The 13,876-nt window shown below is 45.4% G+C and overlaps 1 protein-coding gene across 2 annotated transcripts in view; it reads right to left on the bottom strand.

The window, feature by feature from the left end:
* Window positions 1-11,715, bottom strand: part of AMOT (angiomotin) — a 59,670-nt gene extending 47,955 nt beyond the window's left edge. Inside the window, exon 1 of one of the 2 annotated variants that reach the window (XM_051629927.1) lies at window positions 11,589-11,715. The gene's annotated coding sequence lies outside the window, so the exon portion shown is untranslated. Of the gene's footprint in view, window positions 1-2,430; window positions 3,064-11,588 lie in introns of those variants that run through there. The other variant, XM_051629925.1, reaches the window with a different exon arrangement.
* Between the last annotated feature and the right edge of the window lie 2,161 nt (window positions 11,716-13,876).

Genomic DNA, 13,876 nt, shown 5'->3' on the forward strand with positions numbered 1-13,876 from the left:
TGCGGAGCAGCGGCGGCCAAGCCGGTGCCGTCCCGAGAGAGCAGCGCTGGCCGCACCCCGCGGGAGCCGGCGCCTTGGCAGAGCCGGCGCTGGCGGGGCCCCGCCGCTGCCCCCCGCCCGGGGCGGCACTCGGCGCAGCTCCGGTCTGGCTCGTACCGGGAGCGCAGCTCGCCGCTCTGCCCGGCTGCCGTGAGCCCGCCCGTGCAGCAGGGCCCGGGGGCTCTGGCTGTGCTGCCCGTTAACGAGCATGTGGGCCCCATCCGCCCAGCTCAGCACAGGGGGCTAAAGGACTTGGAGTCACTTGATCACCTTGCAGAAGCCTCGAGGTCTCAAAAGCATCCTGCAAAATCAGTGCAGTTCAATGGGTTGATCCCAGCACACAGCAGCCAAGGATCTGACTCACCCACTTCTTGCTGGCCAAATGCTGAAAGTAACTGAAAGCATGGCAAGAACTGATCATGACTAATGGCATATGAGCAGGATATTAAAGGACATCCCCATGTATCATTTTCTGCTTAAAACTCAAGTATACATCAGATAGTCTTCCAAGGCTCGGTCTATCATAACAGCAAACTTCATCAACCTCTATTGCCCTGACACAGCTGGATCCAAGAGTTGGTGGGGAAAGACCAGACAGAAGGGACTTGAGTGTTTTCCCCAAATGCAACCACGATTTTGCCGTTTTATCATTTTACCACATAATAAAAGATGGTAGCACATTCAGAGGTGGTTTTCATTGAAGGCTTTATCACCTGGAATCATGTCAAATTTCAACGTAAGAAAGAGTTCAGCTTTAAACATGTAACAACCTTTAAAAAAAGCACGTTAACTTAGCTCCCCATTCAAAGCCTGCCAGTAAAGGACACCAGGACATTGATAACAAGGAAGGTGTAAGCCAGTGTCCCTGCTTTGGGAGATCAAATAGCACTTCATAAAGGCAATAACACAGTCATCTGCAGTGGTGCCAACCTCTGTATTGGAGAGGCAAAGCCCTTTTCCTGAAGTGGGGTAAGCAATTGTAACTCCTCCTAGCCTGATGCCTGTCATCAGGGCAAATCCCCAATCTAAATAAGGCCGGAGATATTAAACTGGTCCTTCAATAGGGATGTATTTGTGAACAAACAATGTACCTTGCCTTTCTCACAATCCACCTCCTCCTCTGGCTTTTGCATACAATGCACTCAAATGAATGTGGAGGATGATCTCACAGAGACAGCTTCTCCTTGCCTCCTGGCTCCTGCTAACTTGTAATTTCAAGAAAGAGCAAAGCAAAAAATGAGAGGAGCTGTTACCCTGTGTCCACAGCTAATTTATACACTAAGGCCTGACCATGCAAATACTCTCAGTTTGGTAAGGTTTGGCCAGAAGATGAGCTGAGTTTCCAAAAGTACTAAATGTGCAAAAACTGGCTATGTGTCAAATCCTTGCACTGTGAAACTTGGCCCACTGGAGTTCATTAGGGCTCCTCGTGTGAGAAGAGATAATGTGATTCAGCCATTTACCTTTCCATTGCTCTACACAAACAAATCCTTTCCAACATTCCCAACTCCTAACTTTGAAAGGAAATATCCAGAAAAAAAATTCAGGAAGTCAAACTTCAGAAATCCCAAATGCAGCATATGTAAACATCTTTTTTTTCCCCCTCAGAACTGACATTCATTCATTGGAACGTTTCAGTGGAACAAATGTAGAAACACATGTAAACAGCTCATTAACATCCCATAACCTTACAGTTTGCAAATGCAGAAAAAGACCATGCAGAACAAGCTAATGAAGCACATATTTGCTAGATGCTGTAGGGTGGAGTTTTAAGGGAAATATATAGCTACAGTGAGTTAGAGTTATAAACTGTGCTTCAATCACACATCCTGTCTCCCTCCCACATGCTAAAAGAAAATAGTGGGGAGTGAAGAGAGAAGGTAGAGTCATCAGGAAAGTAAAAAATATTGCTTAATGCAGACACTGAAAAGCAGCTAGCCTTGCCCGAGGCTTATTAACCTCAACTCATCTGCTGCTGTTTATTCTACAGAGCACTAGCAGTGCTTATGTTTAACCCACACAATTGGAGAGAACAGCTTTATCAGAACTGGAAAAGAACAAAGATCCATGAAATCCACATGCTCTTCCTTAAAATATTCTCCTCCTGCATCCTCTCTTCACCCAGCTCCCAGCCCAGCCCAGTCCTCAGGAGCTCCAGCACACATCTGAACGGCTGCCAGTGGAGGAAGCGAGCAGTTTCCATACACACATCACGCCACAATGTGGGAATTCAGGAAACAACACAAGAAAGAGGTTCCTAATAACTGTTCCAGCATACTCGGGCCAATTTATGCAATCATACAAAGGTCACGGTAGATGTGTTAAAAAGCACAAAAGATAAATGTCACAATGGCAACTAGTTCAAAGTAGGAAAATAAATCTTGGGCTTACCAAGTGTTTGGATGACCTGGAATTGTTCCACCTACAATTTTTAAGAGGTTGTCCTTCACATTCTTTAAAATTCCACCATCTTAGAGTTCCTCCCTCCAGGAATCGCTGTAACTCTGCTGTCCTTTGTCCACAGCAGCTGGAGCTCAGGAAGCTGCTGCTATTATCCCTCATGTACAGAGAGAAATCGCTGCTCAGCCCTGTGTCCAAACAGTGCAGCTGAGAGGAGTGTAAATTAATTTCCATGGATCTCTCATCTCAGGCCAGTTTAACAGAGCATTTCTTCTTGCACATAAAAATAAACCATTAACAGTGCTCAAAAGTGCCATTTAGCTCTTGGGACCAGACAGTACATCCCCACCACCCCCAAAACAGTGCTTAGTGTGTGTGGTTCTTTGTCTAGTCTGTAGACACACTGTCAGGTGAAATAATGGCCCTATAGTAAAAAAACAGTAATGCAAGCCACAGTAAAAAAGACTAAGAGGAGGAGATGAGGCCAAGTTTACTAGGTGAGCAGAAGCAAGGAACAGGTAATTCTGATATAGGATATTATCTTTCTTATCACAGAAGCCAAATATTTTGACAGACATATTCATGGAAGGGAAGCAAATTAACAAATACATTAAGGGATACAGATCAGAACAAGATTAGAAGAATTAAAAACTGTGCGAGAATCACAAGAAAAGCGTGGAGATGGCATTGAGGTACAAGAGGGTTAAGGGGTTTGTCCAAAGTCATGCTGGAAATTCTGTCTAGACTTGAGGAGTCTCTGAGAGTCACAGGCCACAGGACCTGCATCACTCTCAGGTTCACATATGGTGAACCTGGACATGCAGCCCCACTACAGCATTGCAGCTTTTGCTGCCATTTACCACGAGGATGGACATCCAAGGCCTTCAGGGGGTCATGGCCATTAAAGTGGTATTTAGATGAGACCAGCTATGATTTCTGAAGAGAAACAAAAATCACTCTGAAAGCCATGAATTTGACGAGTGAACTCTATGTAAAAATACTTATAATTCACCAACAGATGGTAATGACAGACCAACAACACCAGAAATCACTACTATGAAACTTCACATCCTCAGAATCACTAGAAATATTCTACTTCTCAAAACACAAGTGCAAGAATAGTTATCAACTACGTATTCCTGTCCTTCACTAAGTAACTGCTATGTCTTTCTACGCAAGTTTCTTATTCTACTAATTCTATATAATAAAACTTTAATGACCTTCTGGGAGGTAATTATTGCTACAGAGACTTTTGCTTAGCCAGCTTCATGCCGTCTGTATTGTGATTTACACTGTACCATGGCTCCTGCTCATCTAAGGTGAAGATTTTTTAAAGTCTGTCAGTCTGGATTATACCTCTAATGAAGTGTAACTCAAGTTCAGCACGGTTCCTTGCGTGAAGAAAAGGCCTGTACAGGAAGGGGGACAAAAGGAACAGCTTACCACAGTGAAATGCAATATAGAGGTCAGCAGTGATGTGTCACCCATGAGTTGATTGATCAGGTACCACCTGTAAAGAGAATTATTCTAACTGCCAAACTTTGGCCCCTTTTTATACAGACTTTCAGAAGAAAGCTGTGGAATCAGAAGAATGATAAACACCTGCCAACTATGGAAAAACAAATTAAATGTCTCAGCTTTGCTCTAAACATTCACAGCCCAGTCCCCTACACAAAAATGTAGTTTTGGCAAATCGAGGACAGCAGGGTTAGTCTGGACAAAGGGACTTCCTTACAAGACACCATTATTCTCCCACAGAAGGATCTATAAGCTTTTAACTAATGTCTGTTGTATGTTAGCAACTTTGATGTTGACCATCTCCCTCATTTCTCTGCACTCTTGCCCCTCACACCTCTTTAAAAAGAGGTATCTCTTCACTATCTGCTGAAATTAATTAAAAGACTGCCTCAACTTCAATGGATTTTGATCACAGTGAACTGTAAGAGTCAGGCACAGAGGCCCTGCACTTCAACACAGCCTTTGTTTGCTCTTGATGACTGAAGAATGTATGAAATCACAAGACAGTGAGATGTACAGCAGGTTCTGCAGCAAAAAAACAGATTCAATAATCCTGGTATTTCAAGGACCATAAAGATTAAGAGGGGAAAACTACAGCTGATTCAAAAGCAAAAAGCCTAACCTCTTCAAAGTCTCCAGAATTTATAATGGTGAGACTGTATGAATAAATACCATGTGGATGGGGTGATTTTTGATTTAAAGCTTTTGCAACTAATTTTTAATATTGATATCAGAATCAAACTCAGAACTGAGAAATGAAAGAGGTCAAACCAAAAGTGATCTTTTGCTGGAAGGAACCTTCCATTGTTTGGAGAGGCTAAAAGCATGGTCTCTGTGAAACAATGAGCACTACATAGATGCTAGAGCTCTACTAATTTTAGGACCAGGGCCATCTTCCCCCACTACAAAGAAGCTGTACTGAATAGTAAACAGATTATTTTGAACATGAAATTAAAGAAGAGAAATGAAAGGAGAAATAATGTCATCTACAAAAAAGGTAAAGTGCATTGGAAAAAATACATGAAGCTCTGTTAAATTTGCTTCTGAAAGTAGCAATTATAATTTTCTTGAGCACATAGTTTTGGCTCCTAAAAACCATCTTTATCCTGTAGTAAGCTATAAAAAGATTGATAATTAGAGAGAGCAAGATATAAAGATAATTTATGAACATTTCATTTTCACAGAAATTAAAAACTAAAAATAGAATTATGGAACAAAGTCTGATTAGATTTTACAATCCATTTCAGAAGCTGTTACTAGAACTGGAAGAGCACCAGCACTCTCTGCTGGTGATCTTTGTTCAATAGTAATCTAAAGAAAAAATTAGGAATGAAAATGCATTATGTTTTTTATATTAAATGCCATTTTTATCTTAAACGGATGATTACTTAGATCCATACCAATTTAGCAAACAGCAACTCTAGGAGCTAGTTATGTTTCTGGAAACATGCTATGAGCAGTCACCATGCACTGGAATAAATTTCACTGTCGCAAATAAACATCTGATGTTTAATGCTTCTCTTTGCAGAAAGCACTTCTGCTGTGCTGTAGCACAAAGACAAGCTGGTGTGAGAAGCTCCCATTATGCCAAATCCCTTGGCTCCTCCCTGACTTCCCATCAATTTTAGAGCTATGCCAAGAAAAACAGCCCTCTTTTAAAAAGTCTGAATATAGCACCAATATTTTTCCCCACAGCAGTCACAGTGAAATATGCTACTATGTTTTAATCAAAGCAAACCTGCTTCCATCCCTGCCTCTGTTACACCCTTTGCCAGGAAGCTGGAAAAGCTTTGACTCCCTCTCCCCAGCCTGCACCCAAGCCTTACCCACACCCCATGTGATTCCTTAACTGCATCTGAGCCAGACAGTGCACAGGGACAAACCAGGAGAAAAAAAAATAAAAACAAAGCCAAGTACTTAAATGACAGCTGTCCCAGTTGCCAAACTATGCAGAGATCAGGCATCAGTAGGACGGGTTAAAGACTGGCAAATTGAATCCATGTGTAGCTCAGGAAAGTGTGGGAAACAAAAGAGACAATGTGAGTTAAGGACAGAGTATTCATTAGCAAAAGGCTCAAGTTTCTTGGCTTTTGCTGCTCTGCTTCCAAACGGCCATTTTTCAAGGTAGCTTTTTGTTCTTTTGGTTTTGAACGTAGTCCTGGAAAGACATTATACTCTTTCTTAGCTAACGAACTAAAGCTCAGTACATGTTGAACTGCTTAGAATAATTTGTCTTTATAATTCCCTGAAGACAAGAGAGAACAGTATCAGAAACTGGACTTTTCTGCTGGGCTACAGTGGGCTTTGGATCAGAGTTTTATATATACCTGATCTAAAGACCTCAGACACTTTCATTAATATTAATTTAAACTATGGTATTAAATACATAAATAAATCCTATGTTAAAAAAAATTACACAAGACTTCACAATGCAGCCCTATCAATTTGAGTCAGAGTAAAGTCATGTCTGGAGAACAGCTGCCAAACCCTGAGCTGCTGCCCCAGCTCAGCTCCACATGGCTGAGGCTGGACCTGCCATCCCTCCCTTTCAATGCCCCCAAGGCACTCAGCAGCTTCTTAAGGAGGATGGCTCCAAAGCGCTTGGGATGCTGAAGAGATTTTATGATTCCGTGTGCAGCAGTAACATTAGGTTGAAGAAAGGGGGTCCCAGTCATCGATGGGGAGAGGCCTGGGATCTCCAGTTTTTTCACTCAAGGAGCACAGTCAGCCCTCATATCAGGTGGAGTGTGTGGCCACGGGTGAATGAATGATGTGGGAGCACAAGCGGTACCAGTGAGGGCTCAGTGCTCCCACAGCCCTCTGGTAGGTCCATACCCCTCCATCACAGGGGAGACACTCAGAGCAAGACTGTAAATCCCTTGGGGCCTGGGGCCAGTATTTTGAAAGCAGCTCTGTATCACAGAATCACAGAATCCTAGGGGTTGGAAGGGACCTCGAAAGATCATCTAGTCCAACCCCCCTGCCAGAGCAGGGTCACCTAGAGTACATCACACAGGAATGCATTCAGGTGGGTTTTGAACGTCTCCAGTGAAGGAGACTCCACAACCTCTCTGGGCAGCCTGTTTCAGTGCTCTGTCACTCTCATCCAGTAGGACATAAATACCAGCTTAGGGTCTGCTTCATAACATCCCTACATATAAGCCATGTCTTGAAAATCTGACTTTTGCATTGTCAGAAAAATCTGAATTTTGGTAATCCTGAGGCTTAAAGGGGAACTGATTTGATACTGAATCAAGAAAATGCAATAGTTAGGGAGGAGTTCTGAAAAAGCAGTTAAAATTGTGGGTCAGAATTTTAAACCCAGAATCTATTTCACTGTTACAGTCACTGTTACCTGTATTTTAAGATACACAGCATTTTACTTTGACTATTTTGCTTTATGAAGTAAAAAACAGGAAGAACAGATCCTGAATAAGATAAACTGGTGGGAGCCCTAACATAGTGGTAAAATAAGTGAGTTTTAACATAATCATAAGTAAAAATCAGAAATAATTGTTCTAATTATTGCTCTGCTCCTAACAAATCTCAGCTTCAGAAGAGCTTTGTATCTGCAGACAGTCCCAGGGAACTTTTTAAGCATTCAGAGATCAGCGACACTTGGCTGAGTGGGACAGAGTGACAGCCAAATGCCAAGCACAGTGCTCTAAAACACTGCGTGAGGAACAGATTCCTGCCTAAGGGATCAGAACAAGTTTCCCACTATACAAAAGGTTTAAACCTGAAGTTTTCTACTTTTCAAACAAGTTAATACTCTGGACATGACCAGACCTAGCAAGAGATCACTAATCAACAAGGAATGAGAAGATGCTGAAAGCCTTGAGAACTTGAGTAACTATAGGAAATTAACATGATTACTTCTTTTTATTATTATTATTAACTGTATATGCCAGACTGCTCTTAAATATTCTCTTCCCACATTCAAACCCACACCTTTACCTTCGTACCATACAAATTTCATATTCAGCTCTGTCCCTTGATCATTAATGCAGACTCCTAAGCTCCAGACTTCAAAGAAATGCACGCGTAAGAGTCACAGGCACAGGACTGGAACAGAGTCAAAGCCTCCTTGTGCAGGAACCTCCATCTTCTGTTTGACTTCACTGTACCAATATCTCATTCTATCAAGACTGGGAAATTCAACTATTTATGTAGGACTTCCCACAGATTAAGTTAATAAGGGAACCCAACAGTGCCTCATCTCCTTCCGCCTTCCAAATGTTGGTAAAAGAAAGGAAGTGGGAATGTCTCCTGGGGCAAGGGAAAGACGTGAGAGCTCTACAAATGTGCAAGGGAAGAAACCAAAGGCTTCATTGTGTGGGTATCCACTTCTCCAGGAACCCTCTTTCCTTCTCCTCTCTCCCATATGATAATGCTCTTAGGGAAACTTGGTTCAATTGCAAAGCCTCACCCACACCACACCAACAGCCACCTAGAACTGTAGTGCTGTAGTTTTCTTCCTGCTTTTTCTATTTTTCCTTCCTTTGTCCCTCCCTCCTTTCTTCTCTTCTCACCCTCCCTCTTTCTGCTTCTCAGAGTCTCTGCACTCCCCATTTCCTTGTTTCTGTGGCTCCCTTTTGTCATTTGTAGTACATTTCCAGTACCACCAGCATTACTTGGAGCTCCAGTCATGCCTTACCAGTAAAAACTTCCAGCAACTGAGACTGAATTACAGTTTAAGACCACACAAATGAAGAAATTATGGCACAGATAGATCAAGATACAGGTCTCTCCAAGACCCTAGGGGATTTAGGGACTCATTTTAATGTAACTCATCATCAACATCCCTTTGAATTACATTTGAAAATTACACCAGCATTCCGTGGCCACGATTAAGCCTCATCACAAGACAGTCAAAAAGGCAGTCTGGCCTTTTTCAGCTTTATTTGTAACTGCTCATGGACCACCAACTTTCAAGGAAATGACCCAACACCAAACTAACAGAGGTGCAAGTGGTTAGAAAGCTTCTATAGGTCATCAGATTCAGCCATTTTCACTGACAAGGTGATCTACACTAGCTCTGAACTGTTAAGGCATTACAATGGTAAAGTGTGAGTAGCTGTTGTAGATACACACACTTTAAAGTGCCTTCATCAGCCTTATGATCTCTTATAAAACATTGGGCTACAGTGACAGTACTGATGGTAGATGGTGTTACAGAGCAATGATTAACCTTCTGAGAAGGTGAACTATATAGCCAAGTAGTTCACACAGAATAATATGTGACAGCAGGTTTTTGGAATGAGAACAAGGATTTCATCCAAGTAGTCCTATTGCTGAATGATGCAGATAAACTGCAGTCCTGAGATAGTCAGCTTCCAGTGGGGACATGCAGGTGTCAGGATACACAGACAGACTCAGTCTAGCAGTAGAAATCTGGAGCCTAAACTCACAAACATGAAAGTTCATGTCCAACTTGGCTAAAATTTAACAAGGTGCTCAGAGTAAATTTCAGGGCCAGAATTCTATTTAGCTCATGTATGAGCTGGGCCCAGGCCACAACCTTCCTTTTATGTTCTGGACTCCAGTTTGAGCAATGCTTCTAACTTCCAGTATTTCTGCTAAAAAAAACCAAACTAAATTAGTTCTTTGCCTAACCTTGCTGAGTTCACGCTGTACCTTTTGGTAAGCCTCTGAACATGAGACCTTTATTCAAATGACAAAACAAGGTATTTCAATAGAAGAACACACTGCTTTTTGGTCACCGAAGCTCGGCCCTCTCTCTCCCTTGGGTCCTGCACAGGCACACAGATGTACCTGCTGTTGGGGCAGACAGGTCAGGAGAGCAAAGATTTGTCAGTTAATGGCATGCTGTTCTGATCAGGGAGATCAGGTTACAAGGCCGTGCCTTTGAAGACTGATTTCTTCAGTGTGGCACTTTAGTTTATGACTGGGGATTTATTTTAATTAGATTGTACTCTTAATTATTTATGACCTATATTATCTGCAGAAGCTGCCTGAAACCTAAGCCTTAATAGGGATAATTGGAATAATCATATTTTTACCTCTTTTGTAAAGCACCTTGAGCCTTACTGATGAGAAATGCTAGGACAGGATTAGATGTTTAATGAATTACTATTAAGTGGAATAAAAATGAAAGTGAACTAAAATGGAATTTGCTATTTTATAGTGCATTAGGGCTGAATTGATGATCATTTATCAGAGATGACACTCTGAAAATTTTAAACTGAAATTGAATGGAGACCTTGTGTATGCATCTCATGATGAGAGACTCCGGGTGAGGATGCCAGGAGCCAGAGCTTCAGCCCAAATGTCATGAGGACTCAGGAGAGTCCCGCAGGAGCCTGCGCTATGGAAGCCCTGGGATGTCCTACCTATGCTGGCAATTCAGTCAAGTTTTTGGCTATTTACAGCACCAAGCAAAAGGAATGGGTGTTTGAGGTCACCCACGTCCTTGTGTCCACCATAGCTCTTCCATGCTAAAGGTTTGGTCTTCCAGCCTTCACCTTCCTCAAAAAGTATTCTGGAATTAAAAGAGATGGGACCTGTGCTTCTGCTGCAACCATGTGCTAGATGTCACAGTGAACATTCATGGGCCTACCTGAATCAGTCTGCTAATGAAATCTTTCAACCTGAGGGCTGGTGGGATCCCCACTCTCTACCAGGCAAAGATGCAAACACAAAGCTTTCAACTCTTTGGGGATTATCACCTTCAGACTGGCATTTTGTTCTCTCAGAGATCAAAGCAGGAGGATTTAGAGTCACTTCAGCAGAATTCAGTTTGGGCAGACCAGATCAGCTCCAGTGGGCATCTGGGCTGGCAGGGACAGGGACTCTGGAGGGAAAAGCAGGGCAGAGCAGGCACCCTCTCTTGCAGCTACGGCAGGGGCAGAGACCCTGGGCCTCCTCTGCAGGACTGGAGGTAGCAAAACATGCCCTTGCATCACCTGGACTTGAAAAATGTACCTGGGAAGGGACAGGATGGCTCTGCTCTCTCCTTCGCACCGATTCCTCTGTCCTCACGACAACACACATCCAACAGTCCCCGTGAGAAGCCCTCACAGCCTGCTCCTCGCCTCACCGCTCGCCCGTGCGTGACAAGACCTCCCCGAGAGCAGCAGGGGGACCGGCGGTGACACCCAAACACTGGACGCGGTCCCGAGGTTTGCGGGCTGAGCCACAGGACTGTCCCGCGCCCGCCCCCCCGGCCCGAGGAAGGAGGTGGTCTCCGTGAGGGTCATGGAGAAACAGGGGAGCCCCTTCCCCGGGCTCTGAGGGAAGACCCCCGGCCTCGGGGTGCCGGAGGGCCGCGCAGCCCCGTCGCGGGAGGCACGAGGAGGGGGCGGGATGGCATTTACCTCAGGCTGGAGGCTGCGGGCAGGAGCGGGGCGCCGAGGGCCAGCGGGGCCGTTCGGCGGGAGCCGGCGCCGCGCTCCCCCGCCTCAGCAGCCCCCGCGGCGGGGATCCCCAGCGCCGCACCTGCCCCCGAGCCCGGCCGGGCAGGGCGGCCGCGGCCCCTTCTCGTGGCGGGGGCCGGCGGGAGCAGCAGCAGCAGCAGCCGCGCCCCGCTCCCTCCCTCCCTCCCTCCCTCCCGCAGGCAGCCGGCCTCACAGCGCCGGCCCGAGCCTCCCCGCTCCGCTCCCGCTCCTTACCCTGCGGGCGCCCGGCCCGGCGGCCGCCCGCTCATCCATCTTGCTCCTCTTCCCTCCGAGGTGACAAAGCTGGCATGGCAATGAGAGACACCGAGGAGCTCTGGGAAGCGCCCACCCCAGATCCAGTTATTAACTTTCACCAGGCGGCTGCAACTACGGCGCCCGGCATCCCTCGCCGGGCCGGCCCTGCAAAGGCGGCCGGGAAGTGTAGTCCTGCCGCCCCGCCTCGCCTCAGCGCCCCGGCGGGAGCACAGCCCGCGCTGCGTGCCCCGGCGGCAGGAGGGCTGCCTCTGTCGGCTCCTTTAGGTGTCCGCGTCACGGCGGGCGGAGGAGAGCTGGTCTCGGTGGGTGCCCCACGGAGGCCGCTTCTCTCCAGGTGGGGGACACAGGCAGCTGGGGGTGTAGGGGCAAAAGTGCTCCGTGAAACACCAGCTGGGCTGCGAGGCACACCAAGAGAGCAGGCGTCAAGGGGAACGCGCCGAAGAAGAGGGAATGGAGGTGTCAATCCTTCCCTCCAAAAGAGGGAGGCCTTCCCCAGCCTCGTGGTGCCGCTCACAAAATGGCCGCTGCCCAGAGCGGCCGCTCCGCAGGCAGAGCCGTGACAAGCCCGACCTGACCCGCCGGATCTGGAAACATGAAGGATGTCCTGGGCACCCTCTGCCCTATCAGGGCTGACATCCATGCGGGTGGACACCAAAGCACCTGTGATAGCAGGTGATGGCCATGTTTACAAGTAACTTCTTCAAGTACCATTGATAGCACGAGTTACGACATGGAGATGCTTTCTCTACCTCCTGCAATTAACAGTAGATTGTAAATTATGCAGGGATACACCAGTCTGAGAGCTCACACACTTCAGGCTAAGAGATTATTCTTAACAAAAAATTTGAAGTCTCATGTTGAATTGTTTTTAATCTCAGCAATGAGGATTTAAGCTCTTAAGCACCTGGCTCTTGTTATCAGCCCATTTAGGTGCTAAATCTATTATCTTCATCACATCCTGAGCTTCCTGTGACAGTTTTGTCTTGTCTATTTCAGTGTTTCTAACTAGCAACATTCCTTGCCCCAAAAACATTCTCAAAACAAGCAATAAAAATGTAAAAACAGAACTTTCAAAGATTCATGTCCAGAAAAGCTGTCAGAACACATGCAAAAGTAATCTAGGAAGACCAATGTGACTCCAGAGGATTAAAAATTTAGTGAGAAAAGGAACCTCTGGATGCCTTAAGAATATTTTATCACTGCAGTAGCCAGGTCCTAAAAATTAACAGACAAAGCTCAACACTGGAGAGGGTGGCTGACACTCCAAGGCTGTGCTGCCATCCATGATGACCTGGCTAGGCTAGAGAGCTGGGAAGAGAGGAACCTAATGAGGTTCAACAAGGGCAAATGTCACTCAAGTAATCACCTGCTGGTCATCAGGTCTACAGTCCTGCAGTCTCACAAGCCATGTGGAAACAAAAGGACATTTTACTGATACAAGTAGCAACTATCCAAAGTCAGGTGGAAAAATGCTTTTAAGTGCAGACATCTGTGTTCCTGGAGCATTACTGCTCCTTGCCACGTCTAATTACAGATAACTTTGGTTTGTTGCTTTCAGTGACGAAGGAAAGAAGCCCAGCAGAGGTAGTGGCCACACACCAGCCTTCCCCTGTAAACACTAGAAAGGAGCTATGGAGGGGGAGTCTGTTACTGCTCCATGGGAATCCAGCAACACAGGGGTATAAGAGTGACACTAAAATGGGCCGCGCTGTCACAGGCCTTGTTTGCCAGAGCCCGACAAGCATGATCTGTTATAAAACATGCTGGAATGTTTGTTTTTGTAGTACTAGATTTCCAAAATCTATAGTCTTTTTGTGGCTGACAAGCTCACTCCTTTCTTTGCCTCCTCACTGCAGCTGTCGGAGGTCTGCACCCCTGCCTGGGAAACACGAGGAACAGCGAGCGAGCATCCCAGCAAAACCGCATCATTCATGCGTGATCAGACAATGCTTGGGAGGGTTACAAAGGAGAGGAGGAGAAAACCACAGCACTGCAGTCATTTGCATTATTTCTTTTTCTCTGCAGTAGCCATTTTCAGCTTTCAAGTGTAATGACTGTATATTCCATGCATAGCTTTATACACACTTGATGTTATTGGGTTTTAATTTGCATCCCACCGTGACCAAGTAAAATTTGGCAAACAGGCTGTGTCTGCTTCTAACACATGCTTTCATTTTGTTTTGGTAACATGATGTGCATACATAAAAATTAACTTAAAAGTGTACTCTGTGTTGTGGCTTACTGCT

This window comes from Apus apus, chromosome 12 (genome assembly GCF_020740795.1).
Source record: "Apus apus isolate bApuApu2 chromosome 12, bApuApu2.pri.cur, whole genome shotgun sequence".
NCBI classification, from domain to species: Eukaryota; Metazoa; Chordata; class Aves; order Apodiformes; family Apodidae; genus Apus; species Apus apus.